General features: G+C 48.0%; 1 protein-coding gene across 3 annotated transcripts in view; it reads left to right on the forward strand.

The window, feature by feature from the left end:
• The first annotated feature begins 451 nt into the window (after window positions 1-451).
• The window catches only part of KIAA0040 (KIAA0040 ortholog), a 32,643-nt gene continuing 15,615 nt past the window's right edge, over window positions 452-17,479 (forward strand). Inside the window, exons 1-2 of one of the 3 annotated variants that reach the window (XM_027086251.1) lie at window positions 452-852; window positions 15,571-15,654. The gene's annotated coding sequence lies outside the window, so the exon portion shown is untranslated. The remainder of the gene's footprint in view (window positions 853-15,570; window positions 15,655-17,479) is intronic. The other 2 variants (XM_027086250.1, XM_027086252.1) reach the window with 2 other exon arrangements.

A 17,479-nucleotide genomic window follows, 5' to 3' on the forward strand; every position in this document is an offset into this window, starting at 1 on the left:
TGACAGCTCCTGCTGGAGCACACTGTTTCTTATTGCCTTTGGTAAGCAGTGCAGAGACTTTTCCAAGGTGTTGCGTGCACCCCACCAAACACACCGTGCTGACCAGGGGAGCCCATCACGTCCTTTGTCCAGATAAGGCACTGGAGCCTTCACCCAATCTGCCCCATGGCCTCCCTCTCCAACACCTCCCACCCCCTTCCCAAGAAGGCTGCTCCATTAGGAAGGGCTGGGCTATTTTCACTTAAGCCCACTTTTCCCCGAATTAGGTCTCAGATCCCTGGGAACTTTGGTGCCTCCGTGAAAGCGACTGGGACTGGTTCCGCAGGCTCCTGAGCAGCTGTGTCCTGCAGGAGGCGTGTTCCGGGACCGACAGGGCACCGACACTTAAGGGCGGGGCAGGGAGGGGGTAACTGGCGGGAAGTCGGGGTGGGAGGGAGGGCGAGTCTGGGCCGTGTGCGCCCAAGTCCAAGGGCAGCCGTCCTCCGCGGGCCCCAGGGTGGCGAGTTTGGGCCGAGCCCAGGGAGCGGGAGAAGGAGCGAGTCTGATTCAGGAAGTCGAGCCTCTGACATCAGGGGCAGGACGGAGTTGGAGTGAAACCTCAAAAATGCGAGGCGTCGGCCAGCGGGAGGGCAGGGAACACAGAGGGCGCCTTTCTCAAAGCCGGAGGCAGGTACGCGCAGCGCAGGGCGGCCCCCGCTGACCCTCCACCTGGGCCTGGCCCGCGCAGGACCCGCAGGGGCTTCCAGCGAGACACCGGGACCTCGTCCCTGCGCCCGATCGCTGGTGCACGGGCAGCACCCGGCGGACCCCCGAGCGACCACGCCTGCAGGAAGCCCTCCAGTGGACTCAAGGGTGAGTCTCAAGATTTTTTGTGGTTGTTGTGTGTGTGTGTTTTAAAACACTTTCTGAGCGGCCCTCCGTTTGCAAGGGGGCTTCCCACTCCCTCCTTTCTTCAGAAGATTGAGACTAGCCCCCTAGATAAGTGAAATTTAAGGATTGTTTCCAAACAGCCTCTTGCCCCTTCTTAACTTCACTTCCAGTGTCCCCCTGCTTTGCGAGGATTCCTGGCAGCCTTACTTCTGCTTCTGGGCTGAGTCCACATGGGTTCCTAGTGGGGTTTGGGGTGGAGTTCTCCGACTCCCGTTGACAACAGCTGCCTGCAGGAGCGGCTTGAAAGGGACAGAGGGACATTCAGTTTGCTAACACAAAAAGTCAAGACCTGAGACCCTCCAAAAATCACCCCAGGCTCAGAGGTTTCTAAATTATCCTAGGTGAAGCCAAATTTTCAAGGGGTCTAAGAAACTGGCCACCGCGAAAATATGGCCTGGAGCCAGGGCTGGAATGGGAACCTGTCTCCTCTTCCCCGAGCCTCTGGGGGGATCTGCCTTGACACAGACCGCTTGCTAACTTCTTTACCTCTCTCAACAGTCCCACACCCAGTCCCTCACCCTGCCCATGAACGTAAAATGGAGGACACAGTGAGTTTCCCTAGTATTTTGAAGAGTTTCACAGGAATACATTATAGTAGAGTTAAGCTATGGACACTAGCTAGTGGGAACACCAGCCCTGCCTAACCGAAAGGGAAACTGAAGCAGACAGGCACTGCCCTAATTTCTTAGGGAACAGTGGCAGCCCACATGCTAGCTGCCTTGCAGGACTGCTCCACAGAATCTGCTGAATCAGGAAGGGTGGTACACTTGAGCATCTGAGAAGCACTTTCCTTCCAAGGCTGTTGCCTTTCATTCACTCAGCTGAAGGTCATAAGAACCTGCACCTAATCTGAAGGGACCCTCATTCTGAAGTCCTGTTGGATAACGGGAGAGCCTTGAGTTACAAGGAACAGGACTGGAAGACAGCACTGACGCTAGGTTGTTCCTAACCCTGTACAAATGGTTTGCAACTTCCGCCTAGAGAATTCAGCAAGGATGTCACCATCAACCTCCTGGTCTGATGTGTCTACCTTTCGCCTGTGCTGGGCTGGGGAGGCAGCTGTATTAAAAAAAATCTGATCAAGTCCTTCATTTCATCTGAAATTCTGGCTCCCCATCCCCACCCCAGATACAATTTTAGGAAAGAAATGTATTGCAAAACAAGTGTTTCTCCAGCCTTCAAACTTTGTTAATATTTAGCCTGTGGAATAAAGAAAGGATCTTTTCTGTCCTCTTCCCTGAAGACTAACCCCAAGAGAGTAATGAACACTCGACAAGCACAGTCACTGATTTCATCAAACAGGGACGTACCTCCATCCCATCCATTCATTCAACAGTTACTGTACCCACTGTGTGCCAGGCAGTATGCCGGGACCTTGGAGTCCAATTATCATGATACAGTTTCTGCATTTGAGGACATGAAATCTGGTAAATGAGACAGAGGAACAAACTACAGCTCAGAATAATACACATCATCATAGCAATAGCTATGGGACACTAAAACAATCCAAAGGAGGGAGTGAATAAATCCCCCAGGAATTATCTGCAGAAATGACGGATGAGCAGGTTTTGAAAATGATTAGGCATTCCCAGGAAAAGGGTATTCCAGACAGAGGAAAGAGTATCTGCAAATTCAATGGCAGGTTGGGGGAATTGCAAGTAATGGGGATTACACTACTGTACAAAGAATGGTGAGCTCTTTCCTGTAGCAGTGGGAAGTCATTTTTTCAACAGGGAAACAGTACGGTCAGATTTGTGTTTGGAGAGAGAACTGATGGCCAGATGGAGGCGGACTTGGAGAGATGAGAACAGAGATAAGGAAGACCTCAACTAAGATCATGGCAGAGGGAACTGAGAAAAGGGCATGGACTTTAGTGGTGTTTAGGAAGTAGAGTCAAAGGTACCTGGTGACCAAGTGAACGTGGCAAAGGAGGAATGAGTGGAACAGAGGATTATAAGGTGTTGAGCTGGGGATGGGGAGATGCACCGTGATGCTTGTAATGGAAACCACATGAACTAGGGGAGGAGTGGGCTTGGGAAGCAGATTTTTGAAGAAAACGATGAACATGTTAGACACATTTAAGTTGGATGTACTCAGGGGATGTCCAGGTGGAGATGTATGGGAGGCAGCGGGCACACAAGTCTGGAGCCCAAGGAGAGGCAGAGGCTGCTCCAACGTAACTATCTCAGATGCTGTACAGAAAAGCAGTGTCGAAGGAAGCTAAAGAGGCCTGATTACACTGTCAGTGAGACCACTTGACCCTGAAGAGTCTTGGATTTGTCAGTAATGGCCTACAGGTATTATTTTCATACCACACAGTGACTTCCAGATGACTCTCTCTAGACTCCCAAGGTTTTCCCCAGATGCCTTGCACGGTGATACCTAAAATGTTGGCAAGAACCCTAAAATGGCACACAGGTGGTACAGATGCATTTAACCGAACAAGTAAATCCCCAAGAATCACTCCCCCGTGTGAGAAATGCATACTGTAGTTGAATTGTGAAGTCTGCAGAGACACCTCCGGAACTCATACCCCAAATCCAGTCATGGCACCTGTGTGGGAGAGTCCTACCTTCATTAAAACAAGGACAACTTTCTCAGACTAATTCTAAACCGCTATAGAGTGGTCCTTTAGGTCTGGCTGCCAATGCCCAGATCAGGATCTTATGTGTCCTGGTGTGGAAGAAAAAAACCTTGAACTTGGAACTAGACAGACATGGGTTCAATTCTTGCTTTGACCACTTACTAGCTGCCCTTGAACAAGTCTTTGAATCTCTCAGCTTCATTTCCCTTATATTTAAAATGGAGATAATTATATCTCACCAGGGCAATAGTCAGAATCAGAATCAAATTGAAAAAGAAAGTACATTTAATGTGCTACATAAATTGTAAGGCTCTATAAAAATGTAAGGGGTTTTTACTAGTAGTACTAGTCTTTCCTCTTGAAGCTACCAAATCAGATGGACTGTGTAGGTGCAGGATCTGGGCAGCATCTTAGGCCCAGACTTGCAGCTTTTTAAATGCATGAAATATTTTAAGGCAGTAATTATAAAAGTCTCCTTCCATCAGAGCAATGACATGCATCTATTCTGGCCACTTCTCTTTTAACTCCTTACCTAATGTGGTCAGAGACCAAAGAAGCAAATGCTCTCCTAAAGCGTATGCAGGTTGCGTGGTGCACAAGGGCTCCTGGGAGCTCATGGGGCTGAAAGCAGTCAAGATTCCACTTGCTAAGCCACAGACCCACCCCCTTTGCAGCCAAGTCCACCCACAGGGGACACTTTTTTCCTAATCCTCACCAATGTGCTAGTTGAACCAGTAGTGGCCCTGAATCTGGGCATCTTTTGATGGCTTAGATGTCTCTGTGTCTTCTCCCAGCCAGAGAAGCCTGACATATTCCAACCCAGTGAAGCTCAAGTTTTACGCCAACATCCAAACTTTCAAGTAAACAGACTCCCTGTAGGGGCTGGTTGTTGAATGAAGAAAAGGAAATAACCACAGACACAGAGACTTCAGATGGAAAGATACTTTAGAGATGAGCCAGCCCCTCTCCCTCTCACTCCACAGATGAGCAACCCAAGGTTCAGGGAGGGAAGTGTGTGCCCGGGTCAACAGCTGGTTAATGGACGGGCCAGAATCCAAGTTCAGGAATAGCGAACACTCTCTGGACTTTCTATCACCTGGACCTTCTGTGCCTCACACACAGGGACACACGCAGGCGCTCAAGTGCTGGCAGAAAGGAAAAGCGAGAAGATCCCACTTGAAGGCTGAATCTTCCCCGAGTGGTCTCTGGGGATGACCCAGAGCAGACCTTCAGGAGATGTGGGCAGATCTCCTCCTTTACAACAATCTCCATACCACTGCCATCCCTTCTGTTTCCTCGATGTCAACCCTTAAACTGTTCTCAAGAATTCCCAGAGATCCCTCAAGAAGGAAAACAGCACTGGGTGCCTTCATGAACTAAAGCCTGTTGAGGGTTTCATGAAACTTATCGTGAAGACTGTTTCCAGACCAGTGGGTGGGTCAGCATTACACATCAAATATGATATTCAACGGACCATTCGATAAGAAAGGCTCTAAGCGAATCATAGGAGCTCGTGAGACTTATCACAGGCACAGTAAGAGATAAAACCGTGACAGACAGACTTGCCCTCTCCAAGCAGCAAAAGGAAAATCTACAGCAAATTTTTGGATGGGCAATCCCCAGGGCCATCGACCGGCTCAGGTTTCTGACATTTCTCCCACATCAGCCCGAACCATCTGAACAGAGCACCACCTGGGGACGTCAGTGGCCCCTTAGTGGAGACCGGGCAAGGGTAGCTGAGTTCCAAAACGAACTTCACACAAACACAAGATTCCTTTCTTAGGGCAGCTCCCAAGGGGCTTATGGCAGTGTCCGAACCAAATCCTGGCCCTGGGAAGAGACCTCCTCCCACGTCTGTAAGCAAACTGCTCCATGGCATTTGTTGCTAAGAAATGAAGGAAAACCGAATCATAGCCGTGTTTCTTGGTCAAAATTGAAGATTGTGTTTGTAAGTCATTGCAGACTTGCCCTTGCTCTTAACTGTCTATAACTCCTTCCTGTTAGGTTGTTTTTCAGTAGACTTTTATTCTCCTCAGATACAATCCTAATTTCAAGCCGGAGAGGCTTAAGGAAAGCCCATCAGCAATTTCTTTTCGTTTTCCAGGCAAGTCATAAGAGAAAACTGGCAGAAGAGAAGGGGGGAAAAAATGTAATAGCAATAAGGATAGTTGTATGTTATAGTTCTTTTAGTCTTCAAATTGTCCTGAGAAGGAAAAGCTGGGGGTACACAGGTTTAGAGATGTGTATGGAGGCTGGGGGTTGGGGACGGAGAAAGAGGCAGGGGAAACTGGGACATTCAATTAGCTTTACTGTTAATGGGAACAGAATGGCACACGGTGCACATGCTGGGTCTTAACCTAAATGACGTGTGACTGCGGCCACCTTAAATAAGAGAAGAGAAAAGCTGCGTGCGAGTCCGGAGCCTGCTTTTCCCACCCCAACCTGAGGAAGATCCTGAGGCTGTGCCCTTTCTACGCTTATAATCTTAGGTTCCTATGCAGCTCCACCAATGGGACAAGGTGCCGGCTTTCAAAAGCCCTTCTGCTGTAAAAGTCCCACCGTAGCCTGACGTTCCAGAGAGCCACTCAGGCACACGAGCCCGAAATCACCCAGGAACTAACGCTGGGGTCAAAGTGACCTTCCCAGTGATCAGGGACCGGGAGCAAACAAATGTCCATCCAACTTTTCTTACTCCCATGAATCTATAGTGTGCACACTAGGCTCTCCGTAGCTATTTGCTGAATAGTGGTGCTAAGAATTTGAGGCACACGAAAATGACAGCCACTGCTGCCTCCCAGCCACCCACCAGGTTGCCTTACGAGCACATCACAGTGGTTTACTCAACATCATGCTGGGGAGAAGCGGCAAGGCTGGAAGAGAACACACCACTCTCAGGGCCAGCCCTGCAGACCCACCCCATCTGTCAAACTCCCTTCTTGTAAGTGACTGGTGGCTCCCACCCTCCCCTCCCTCACTCCACCTTCCGTTCCTGACCTGAAACATCCCCCTGCTCTTGCCCAAGGCCCACAGTCGGCTGAATAGCAGTGGCCAGTGCAACCTGGCCATGGCCTAGATTAAAACCTCCAGACTCATTACGTGGGTGACCCACCCCATCCCATAATGAGACCTCCCCTGGGAGAGGGGAGCACATTGGCACAGCACACCACCCAGACATGACCTGCTTGCTCAGAGCTCTCCTGGTTTCCAAATTAGAAACTCAGACCCTGCCCTGTGGGATATTTGGCCCGAAGCCTTCTCTGGTTCAGGAAAACAGCAATGATGCGCCGGGTGCCTCAGGGCGCTTGCTGATTTCCAACTACTGTGTTCTTTGTAGTTTTGCACCGAGACATTATTGACCCCTCTGAGGAAAGAGCTGATGTTTACTGTGTTTTCAATGGATGGACGGCACAGGTTTCCACGGCTGGATGTGGAAAGAATATCTCATTTCCAGACAGAGATACTACATTTCCCCCTCCCTGTCTGGGACAAGAGGAAGGGATACAGTCACAGAGCCTGTGACACACAGGGAAGAAGGTCTGATGCTCCTGACTGACATTTTCCAGGAATAAGTCTTCAGTGGTTTAAAAAATATTATTCCTTCAATAAGGAATACTTCAACCACGGAGGTATGTGGTCATTTGACATTTGGTATTGGAGTGAATGAATAAATACACACTAAAAAGATAATCAGTGATGTTATACTTCTCAAACCATTAATAATGGAAACTACACCATTCTTTTCCATTTAACCATCAATCAGCTTTCAAGAAATTTTGTGTTATCTCCTCCCACTTTTTTTATTGAGGTGAAATTCACATTACATAAAATTAACCATTTTACTGTGAAAAATTCAGTGGAATCTAGTACATTCATGATGCTGTAGAACCACCACCTCTATCTACTTCCAAAATACTTTCATCGTTGCAAAATAAACCCCCACGCCCAGTAAGCAGTTACCTCCTATTGCTCCCTCTTCCCAGCCCGTGGCAACTACCAATCTGCATTTATGGATTTATCTATTCTGATATTTCTTATAAATGGAACCATACAATGTATGCCCTTTTGTGTCTGGCTTCTTTCATTTAGCATAATGTTTTCAAGGTTCATTCATGTTTTAGCATTTATTGGTGCTTTGTGCTTTTTCATGGCGGAATAATATTCCATCGTGTGTATGTACCACCATTTGTTTACCTATTCATCTGTTGACAGACACTTGGGTTGTTTCTACCTTTTGGCTATTGTGAATAGTGCTGCTGTGAACATGCAGGTACAAGGGTTTGTCTGAGTACCTATTTTCAATTGTTTTGGGTAGATACCCAGCAGTGGAATTGCTGGATCATAGGGTAACTCTATGTTTAACTTTTTGAGGAACGACCAAACTGTTTTCTCTTCTCCCACATTTTAATCAACATATTTATAAATTCACTTTCCTTTCTTGAGGATAAAGTGCATAGTAAGTGGCATGCTTTCCCACGCCTGGTCCCTTATTTCTTGCCTTTAATCTTATGCTTTAAGGAAAGATATTAAACCTGGCTTCTTGTGGTCCTAGAGATGCAGAGTTATTTGGATGCTTGAGATAGATAATATTTGGGTAAACTATAAATCCTTCTTGGTGTAGCTGAGTAGTAAGCAACAGATAACACCAGCAACATTTATGGAGGACCTTATGTGTGCCGGGCACTGCATTAAGAAAGTCACATACTTCTCCCTTAACCCTCATGACAGTTCAACTACGATACCTATTTTACAGAAGAGGAAAACTAAGGTTTCTACCAAGAGCAAAGTTCTCTTCCTCTGGCTCCAGAGTATTATCTGTAAGCCTCTCCTACAAAGAAATTCTGCAGCTGCCACCAATGATGAATCAGAAGCTGTTCAATATCTTGGGAGCTTACAGTCTACTTTGGTGGATGGATAAAGAGGCAATTATAATACAGTGTCATCAATGTTATGATAGGTGTCACAACAGGGAGGAAGTGCACTTAGCCCGGCTCTAGGTGACAGACTTAACAGAGGAGACAAAATCTAAGTCAAAGTTGTTATTTCATTTATAAATAAATGAGCCTTTGTGCCCCTTGGTAAGGCTTGACCCTCCCCCATCCTCCCTTTGGCAACACCACCTCATCATTCCCAGAGCCCAGCGTCTGGCACACAGTAGCTGCTCATTAAACACAGGTTAATGTGCTTCTGCCGATGGAACTTCCAGCCCCTGTCACACTGTTACGGAACTCCAATGCCTGGAACTCAACTCATACGCTTGCTTTCTCAAAAAAGCTGTGGCCCAGGCACGAGGGGAAGGAAATTAGAAAAAGCCTAGAAGGGCTTCTGTTGTTCTCTCTACATCTGAACACGCTTGCGTACACGAGAAGACAAGAGAAGAGGGGGAAGAAGGGTGGGGAGACGGGGGGGACTGTGAAGACATCTCCCCACACCCAGGTGAGGAGTCTGCAGAGGTGCCTGGGATCCTGAAGCAGAACTGGAATGAACTGCTAAACCACTTTACCAAACTGTACGTTCTCCATTTCCTCTCAAGGTTGTGTTGTTACTTCAAGACTCCTAGCTCATGGCTATCCGGTATCTGGGGCAATTCACCTCACCAGCAGGGACAAGAATCAGTAGCCTCAGAGAAAGGTCTAGACTCTCCCCAGTTGCTAATCCTCACTCCTCTTTCTCAGGGGTCTTCAGTGAGACTGGTTCACGTTCAGCACCTCTCTACAAAAGGAGAACTGTAAAAACTCTTAGGAGCCCTGCTGGCCTTGCTTTAGAAGGCAGGAGCTGTCCCAGCGTGGCTCTGGCTGCATTTTATTCATACACATTTCTTAAATGTCTTTGTGTGTGCCAGACACTATACTGGAGGCCGTGGGGAATTTAAAAAACAAAGACAGGCACAGATCCCACCTGCAGGGGCCTACTGCCTATGCCTAGGAACCTGCCAGCCCTTAGCCGTAGTCCTGCCCCCTCATCCAGAGGTGGAAGAAACAGCCTCCCCCCTGGGATTAGAGTCTGTCCTGGGATCTCTGCTTGCTGGTGCCACCCTCTCTTCACCCACCACCCAGGCTCTGTGTGGTGTGACTCTCAGCATCCCTGACACCTGCTTCATCCCTGCTCAGCCAGCTCCCCAGGCTCTGAGCAACTTACCTAAGCCATAAGCTGCTGCTTTGGGTTCCTACCCCAACTGTGAAAGCAAGGCCTTCTTGTTCTGCACAGGCCCCAGTCCTGGTCCCCATTCACCGCTGTAACCCTACCCTGTTAGAGCACCCGTGACCTGGTCCTGCAGAGGCCAATGCAAAGCTTGTGGAGATATGAGGGCTCAGTCTCCCAGGAATGAAAATGTGGGCACCCCAGCCTGCAGGAGGTAATATACAGCCTCACAAAGGCACTCTCAACTCTGGGTCTTTTCCATCCCATAACCATTCAGTCAGTTCACTAATCAAATGGACAAGCATTTATTGAGCATCTACTATGTGCCAACAATGAACTAGGCATGGGGGATTCCTAGAGGAAAAAACTCTCAAAACAGTCTATAGTCAAGTGGGAAAGCAGACATGAACAGCATCTTACCATAAGAATACAATAGTAAGACAGCACAAGTATCCAACAGTATCTTTCACCCGTTGTCAAGGAGGTAATGTAGGAGAGAGGGACAGAAATGTTCAACCATGATGATCTCTATGTAACCCATGATTGCAGAAAAAGCCCCAGGCCACTAAATTTTCCTTTCTCTTACCCTATCTGGTGGGGGCAGTACAGTACACAGGTCAATCTCTGCTGCAGTTCTATAGGCCAGAGCATTCCTCACTGGCTCTGCCTGAGATAACCAAAGCGTCTTGCCATGCTACACACAGCAGTCGTCAATCACTGTGGTCCCTTCTGCATCCTTGAGCTCCCCACCGCTGGATCATAGCAGGGCTCACGAGCTCAACACCCACGAGGCCTGACAGATAAAGCTAACATTTATGGAACACTTACTCTGTGCCATGTGCTGCTTTAACGACATGATACAGATGATTTAACTCATCTGATTTCCATAACAATTCAATGACAGAATCTCTTCTGATTCTTCTTTTATATTTGAGGAAACTGAGGCACAGAGGGGTAAAGGGACTTTCCAAGGTCAGACAGCTAGTGAATGCGGGAGGGGCAACCTTTGACCCAAGCTGATCCGCCCGAAAGAGTAACACAGGTGGTGTGGGAATAAGGGCAGGACCAGCTGTGCTGGAATCTGTGGTTCAAACAACCTCTCTTCACTGGTCACATCTAACTCAGGGGCTTCCAGCTTGCAACCTGTGGTCTAGGTTTGCCCTTCTTGCACAAAAATCTCATTTGATTTCTACCAACCTTGGGCTAAATGTTACCAGTATTATTACATGGGTAGGCTAAGTGTGTGTGTGTATGTATGTATGAGAGAGAGATCCCTTTGAACTTGTGCCAACTGGAACCGGCTTTGGTTACCTTTGTAGCCCCAGATTTGAATTCAGGATTATCACCAAATTTAAGAACATACAAAGGAATAAAGCATGTTTGGAGTTGAGAGGGAAGGAGGCAGAAAACTCACTATCCACTCAAATTTTCTTACACAATAATCTGCTTGGTTAAACATGGTTAAACATGAAAAACATCCCCTGAAGGTCCTTGGCCCAGCGTATCATCAGTTACACCCTGCCCTGTCCCTGAACATTCAAGTCATAATAAGTAAGAAGGTAAGGAGGGAGAGAAGGTCTCCCAGTAGCAGCCCTTCTCCTCAGGCCACTGGAATGCCATGGATTAGAGCAGTTGGCTGGGAGAGGGCCAAGCAGGAGTGAGCTGCTTGTTGCCATGGTAACAATGGGAGATTCGAAGTCCCCAGATCTTGGCCCGGTGCCTAGGCCACCTTGATTGGATTCCTTCTCTGAGCCAGCTGTGCTTCCTTGAGCAGTCTGGAATCTCTTCATTCTCATCCTCACTGCATTTGATCGTTCCATTCTCCCTGCAGGTGCCAAGTCAAATCACAGCCTCCTTGAAGCCTTGCCTAGATTCCTCCATGGAATTAACAGCTTCCTCTGTGCTGCTCCCATAACCATTTGTTGGCATAAGTGTCCCCTGGGACACTTAACTAGTCATGCTTCATAGTTCCCCTGTGCTCATCCATTTCCCAAACAAAAAATAAATTCCTTGACTTCACAGTCTACATCTTTAGTTCAGTGTGGAATCCCTTACCCAGGTAGTTGGCAGGTTTCTACATCTTGTTAGGCAGCATTAGCTGGGAGAGCCCTAGAAAAGAGAGAAGTTCCTTGCGCACATAGTAGGTTCTCAACTAATGTGCACCGAATTGAACTGTGCGCTGCTGTGCTGCAGAGAGGGGAGAGGGCGGTTCCTGGCCTCCTTGGACTCAATTGTGTCAACAACCCAGGTTCAGGGAAGGAAGAAAAAAGCCAGCAAAGAGTTCCTCCCTCTGGAAAATAAACAGGGAGAGCTTTTTGCAGTAATGACAGTGAGACAGTGAGATGCTGAATGCCACACACACGTTCTCTACTCAGTCGGCTTGGCATCTGAAAATTACCAGATGGAATGCTATCAATTCATGACACCAAAATATGTTAGGAACACAGCCAATTGGGGCTTTCCAAAAACGTGGCGATAACCTCACTTTCAAGTGAAATAATCATAATATTCAATATGGCACCCCGTGAGGCAAAGGTCCATATCCATTTGAGGCCAGTGATCTTTGGAAGTCAGGTCTCACTGCTGTCATCTCTGTTTCTTGGCACTGACAGCCTCACTGGAGATTCAAAGGTAGCTAGTCCCCAAAAGAGGCCTGCAGAGTGTGCTTGCAGTCTGGAATGCCCCAGAATATCTGGCATCTGAGCACACTCTGAGCCCAAGCTGAATGAATTCTCCAAACCCAGAATACTGAAATTCCAATTGGTAGATTTTTTCTTTTCCTGAGTATCTTCTATCTGGCCACAATGCTGGGTGAGAACCCAGAAACCAGGGTAGCAGAGTGGAATGAGCACTGCATATTTAGGGGTAGAACTGCCCCATCTTCCACGATCAGCTGTGAGACCTTGGGCAACTCATTTAATTTCAGTGAACCTCAGTTTCCTCGTCTCTAAGTATGGTCATTCATTAATTCAGCAAATACTTTCCAAGAACAAAACAGGTCCCTGGATGCCCTACTGGGAATGGAAGAAAGATGATTAAATAAAATGAACCTAAAGTGGGTTGAGGGCTATGGTAATAGTACAGGGACAGTGATGGGGCACAGGACAGGGGCTCTAAACATAATGAGGTCTCAGAAAGTTTCCCAAGGGGGATGATATTTCAGCAGAGACTAAATGCATAGAGACCAGGAGTGGGATTGGGATAGGATTGGGAGAGAGTTGGGAGTTTCAGATAAAGAAGCTTCCCTGAGGCCCTAAAGCAGGAGGGACCACAAATCTCAGGGAGTCTGAGAAATGGAAAGCTTTGTAAACTGGAAAAGTGACTGGTTGCCATTGTTTGCTCCTCTCTTGCTGCTTTTTAGGAGTGACTGGAGTAAGGAGAGTATCACTCTGGGAAATGGGAAAACTAGGACCCAGTCTGCCCTTGGTCACTGACCAGCTTTGCAATTTTAAACAAACTTTGAACACCCATTTCTGTTCTTTAGTTTATTCATCTGTGAAATAGGGCAAGAAATCCCTTCCCTCCTCACATTACAGTGGATTTGATGAAGAAATGTTTGCAGAAGCTGTTAAAAAATTAAAACGAGTTATTAAGTGCAGGGTCTTTGCTAGGACTTTCCCCAATCATAAATAAACGCAAGCCCATTTAGACTGGAGAAGTGATTGCATCAGGGTTTTTTTCCCCCCTGCCTCCCTTCCCAAGGGATCAGGAGATAAATAGCAGGTTCCTTCTGATTGGTTTGGTCATATGTCATTTCAGTTCATAATCCGATTTTGTCTAAGGGAGAAAGTACGCTATTAATAAAAGGGTTTTTTTTTTTTTTAATTGTAGTATTTGTGATTACTGAGCCTGGCTAGTTAGGGCAGACTGCCCATGAGCCCAGGGTGGGGCTTAATCCTGCTCTGGCCAAGGCATACTTCGAATTACAAGAGGGATCAGGTAAGAGAATGTAGCCTCTGAAACATTGACGCTGCTACCTGTCTTCTGCTCACCAACTTTCAGGGCTTCCCTGGGGCCCATTACTGTACAGCAAAGCTATGTTGAGCCTTCCCAACCCCCTGAAATCTCACCAGCCTTGCCGGTACCACCTAATTTCCCACTCTTCCTCAGGAGGTTTCTTCACTGCCTTCCCAGTCTCAAACTCTGTATGTGCTGGCCTCTGGACCTCTACTCTTTGCTTTCCCATCCTACCCAGCTCAGCCCAGCTTCCCTTCTCCCACCCAAATGTCTAACCGTCCATGTGACAATACCCAGCACGGGGAGGGGGGGGGCACCCAACCTCTATCTCCTCCAGGCGGCCTCTCCCTTAAAACTTAAGCCAGGCTTCCCTGGTGGTGCAGTGGCTAAGAATCTGCCTGCCAAGCAGGGGACACAGGTTCGAGCCCTGGTCCAGGAAGATCCCACATGCCGCAGAGCAACCAAGCCCGTGTGCCACAACTACTGAGCCTGTGCTCTAGAGCCTGCGAGCCACAACTACTGAGCCCACAAGCCACAACTACTGAAGCCCATGCGCCTAGAGCCCATGCTCCACAACAAGAGAAGCCACTGCAATGAGAAGCCTGTGCACCGCAACGAAGAGTAGCCCCCGCTCGCCGCAACTAGAGAAAGCCCGTGCTCAGCAACGAAGACCCAACACAGCCAAAAATAAATAAAACTAAATTAAAAAAACAAAAACCTAGGCCAACATTGATCCCTCTCCTTTCTAACCGTGCATGACTTTGGCACTTCCTGATATTTACCTTAGCCTTTAATTGCTTGTATTATTTTTGAAAATTAAACTGTGAGGAGCATTATCAGTCTATAAAGAATCTCATGTATGTATTATTTGACTTTTACAACAACACTGGGTGGTGAGTGGAGTCCGTGGGATTATTATCTTCCCATCTGAGATGGGGAACCTGAGGCTTGGAGATTCAGGGACCTGCACTGTCACCTGTCAGGACTTACTGTGTTCTAAGTTTCATTAAGAAACTCTCCTAGGATGGGAAGTAGATCATAACCTTCTTTGTTTCCCTCAGCACCATGTTGATCACACAGCAGATAGTTATTAACTAACATTTCTTGAAGTGAAATCCATAAGCAACTACTGGAAAAATAATCGGAATGGCATATTTCATTGATGCACATCATTGCTATTAGTACTATTAGCCTCTTCATGTATAAAGAACAGTATGCTTGCAGCATTGTTTTTATTATAGTGACCCAGTAAACAACCTAAGGGAGGCTCTCACGTGTTCTATACAAATGTCCCCACCCCTGCCCCCGGGGGTCCATCAGAGGGCAGCCACTCATGCAGGCTCTGCCCCTCTGTTCACACCAAGCAGCATGGCCCCACTGCCTCCTGGCAAAGGATGGAACGTGCTCATCAGAACTTGCCTGGCAGGGTTGACATGCTGGGCTAGCCCTTGGAAATCTGAAGTCATTTGGGCACATGGAAGATGCAGGTTGCCCAGAACCGCTGCAGAGCCAGGTGCAAGAACCTCGAAGGTTGGGGTGGGATAAGGGTGGGGTCCATCCATCCATTCTGGGTTGGAGGTAGGAAGACCTCCCAGCGTGGGAGCCAATTTTCTAAGAATTTCAGGCCACTGTGACTACCTGGCAGAACTGAGGAGTGTTGTTTGTTGCCATGTCCCTACATCCACCTGGTGTAATACCCGTTATGACCCTCAGTTTTGTACGGTTCCTAACAGCCTAGGAGCACATTCACAGGCACTGTTGCTTTGACACAAGGACCCTCCCTGCCAGGCAGGTACTCACTTCCAGTTGGTTGTTGACTTTGGAAAGTACCTGCATACAGTCAGACCTTCAGAACTGTACCAAAGGACTGAGAGGAAAGCCAAGCCCCTCCCAGCCCTGCCCCCGATGCCCTTCGGTAGAGGCAAGAATGCTATCTGTCATTTTCTTGTGTCTCTTCCCAGATTTCCCCCATTTTGGAGATGAAGAAGCTGAGGCCCAAGGCAACTGAATGACCTTCCCGAGGACGCATACTGAGTAAGTCACTGGTGAGAATTTGAACTGGCTTCTCACACCACTATGAACTTCCCCTGCACTCCAGGCTATATTTTAGCCAAGAATTCAGCTCATGAAAATCTACAAGTGTGTAAACAAATAAAACCAGATAAATGTCAAAGCCAGAACTGGAGGCCTGGAGCTCCATAGGCTGTCCACTGAGAAGCAGAGCTGCCTACCCCTCTCAGGGCACCCCAAGCCCCTTCTCTGGCTGCTCCAAGCCAACTCCCATCTCCAGGACTCTCTCCTGCCTTCCACCGAGCAGGGGCAGGACCATACATCCTGACCGTTTTGCTCTATCAAAGTGTTCCCACCCAATGTCCTATTTCTTCAAGACTACAGAGCCTGCAGGTGGTCCAGGCCTGAGGCCACAGGTAGAGAGCTGGGAGACAAGATCAGAATTCCCTGGCCTTTCCCACCATCCCCCCACCTCCCAGTGGCCCCATGTGCTTTCCAGAGAGTCTTTCATAAAGCTTTGAGGCCTCCAGGCAAGAATGGAGCAGGGGTGGTAGATGGGGAGGAGTGATGGGGTGGGGCTGAGGGAAGAGCGTGTGTGTGTGTGTGTGTGTGTGTGTGTGTGTGTGTGTGTGTGTGTGTGTGTGTGTGTGTGTGTGTGTGCGCGTACACTTTGGTATCTATGGGGAACACCCCTAGCCCACAGTCTCCAGCAGTTTCTTCCATCCATACTCCCAAATCACTCATGGGCAACACCTGCAGCCTCCTTTGGGAAGGTCATTTCAGGGGTGGAGAGGAAGATAAGATATTTGGGGGCAAAGGCAGGCAAGTTGAGGGCATCAGGGATGAGGTGAAGCCAGTGGCAGTTGCAGAATTTCTCTAGAACAGGGTCTTACAGGTAACAGTCTATTTGCACAGAAGCACCTAAAGCTGCATTTGATGAGACTGAGCAAATATCATCTGTATCAAAGAAATAGGGTACTGGGGCTTCCCTGGTGGCGCAGTGGTTGAGAGTCCACCTGCCGATGCAGGGGACGCGGGTTCGTGCCCCGGTCCGGGAAGATCCCACATGCCGCGGAGCGGCTGGGCCCGTGAGCCATGGCCGCTGAGCCTGCGCGTCCGGAGCCTGTGCTCCGCGACGGGAGAGGCCACAGCAGTGAGAGGCCCGCGTACCGCAAAAAAAGAAATAGGGTACTGAGGCAAAAAGGGGGTGCTACTTGCCTGAGTGGGGGCTCGATAAGTATTTTAGCACACTCATATATGTCCTCTGCATTCACCAACAGTTATTTATCAAAACTGTAAAAAAAAACATCTACCTGCAACGTTAGGGATACAGATGTAAACGCACACACACAGAAAGTGAAGGTTCATTCTCCAGCAACATCAACTCTGTGCCCGCCCTCTGGATGGAGCCTGTGACCCGAAGTCTGATGAACCTGAAATATTCCACACTGTGCATTCCGCAGGGGTGAGTTATGATTGGAATGAGAATATTTTTGCTCACTCCATGATTTGGCCTTTATATTTTAAGCCTTAATATTGCAGTAAGGTAGCTTTCGGCGTTTAATTGCCCTGAGCCTTTGTTAACATTAAATGAAGGGAGGAAATGGAAAGGAAAATAAAACCGTATCTGTATTGCTTTTGAGTTGCATAATTGTATATTTTTGCCACCCCATTGGTTTTCAACTATTCCAGCCCATAAACCTCTCCCCTGCCACCACTGAGGAAAATAAGTCAGTCATTCGGTTATCACTGCAAAGTCTGCCAAATTCTCAGTTCTCTTCTCTAATATTAAAGAGAATGATACACCTTTAAATTGAATCTATTTTTTAATTACCACCTGTGGGAGGCCCTGAATCACAC

Source organism: Aethalodelphis obliquidens, unplaced genomic scaffold (assembly GCF_003676395.1).
Source record: "Aethalodelphis obliquidens isolate GAN/ISIS:26980383/991018 unplaced genomic scaffold, ASM367639v1 scaffold55, whole genome shotgun sequence".
Taxonomy (NCBI): Eukaryota; Metazoa; Chordata; class Mammalia; order Artiodactyla; family Delphinidae; genus Aethalodelphis; species Aethalodelphis obliquidens.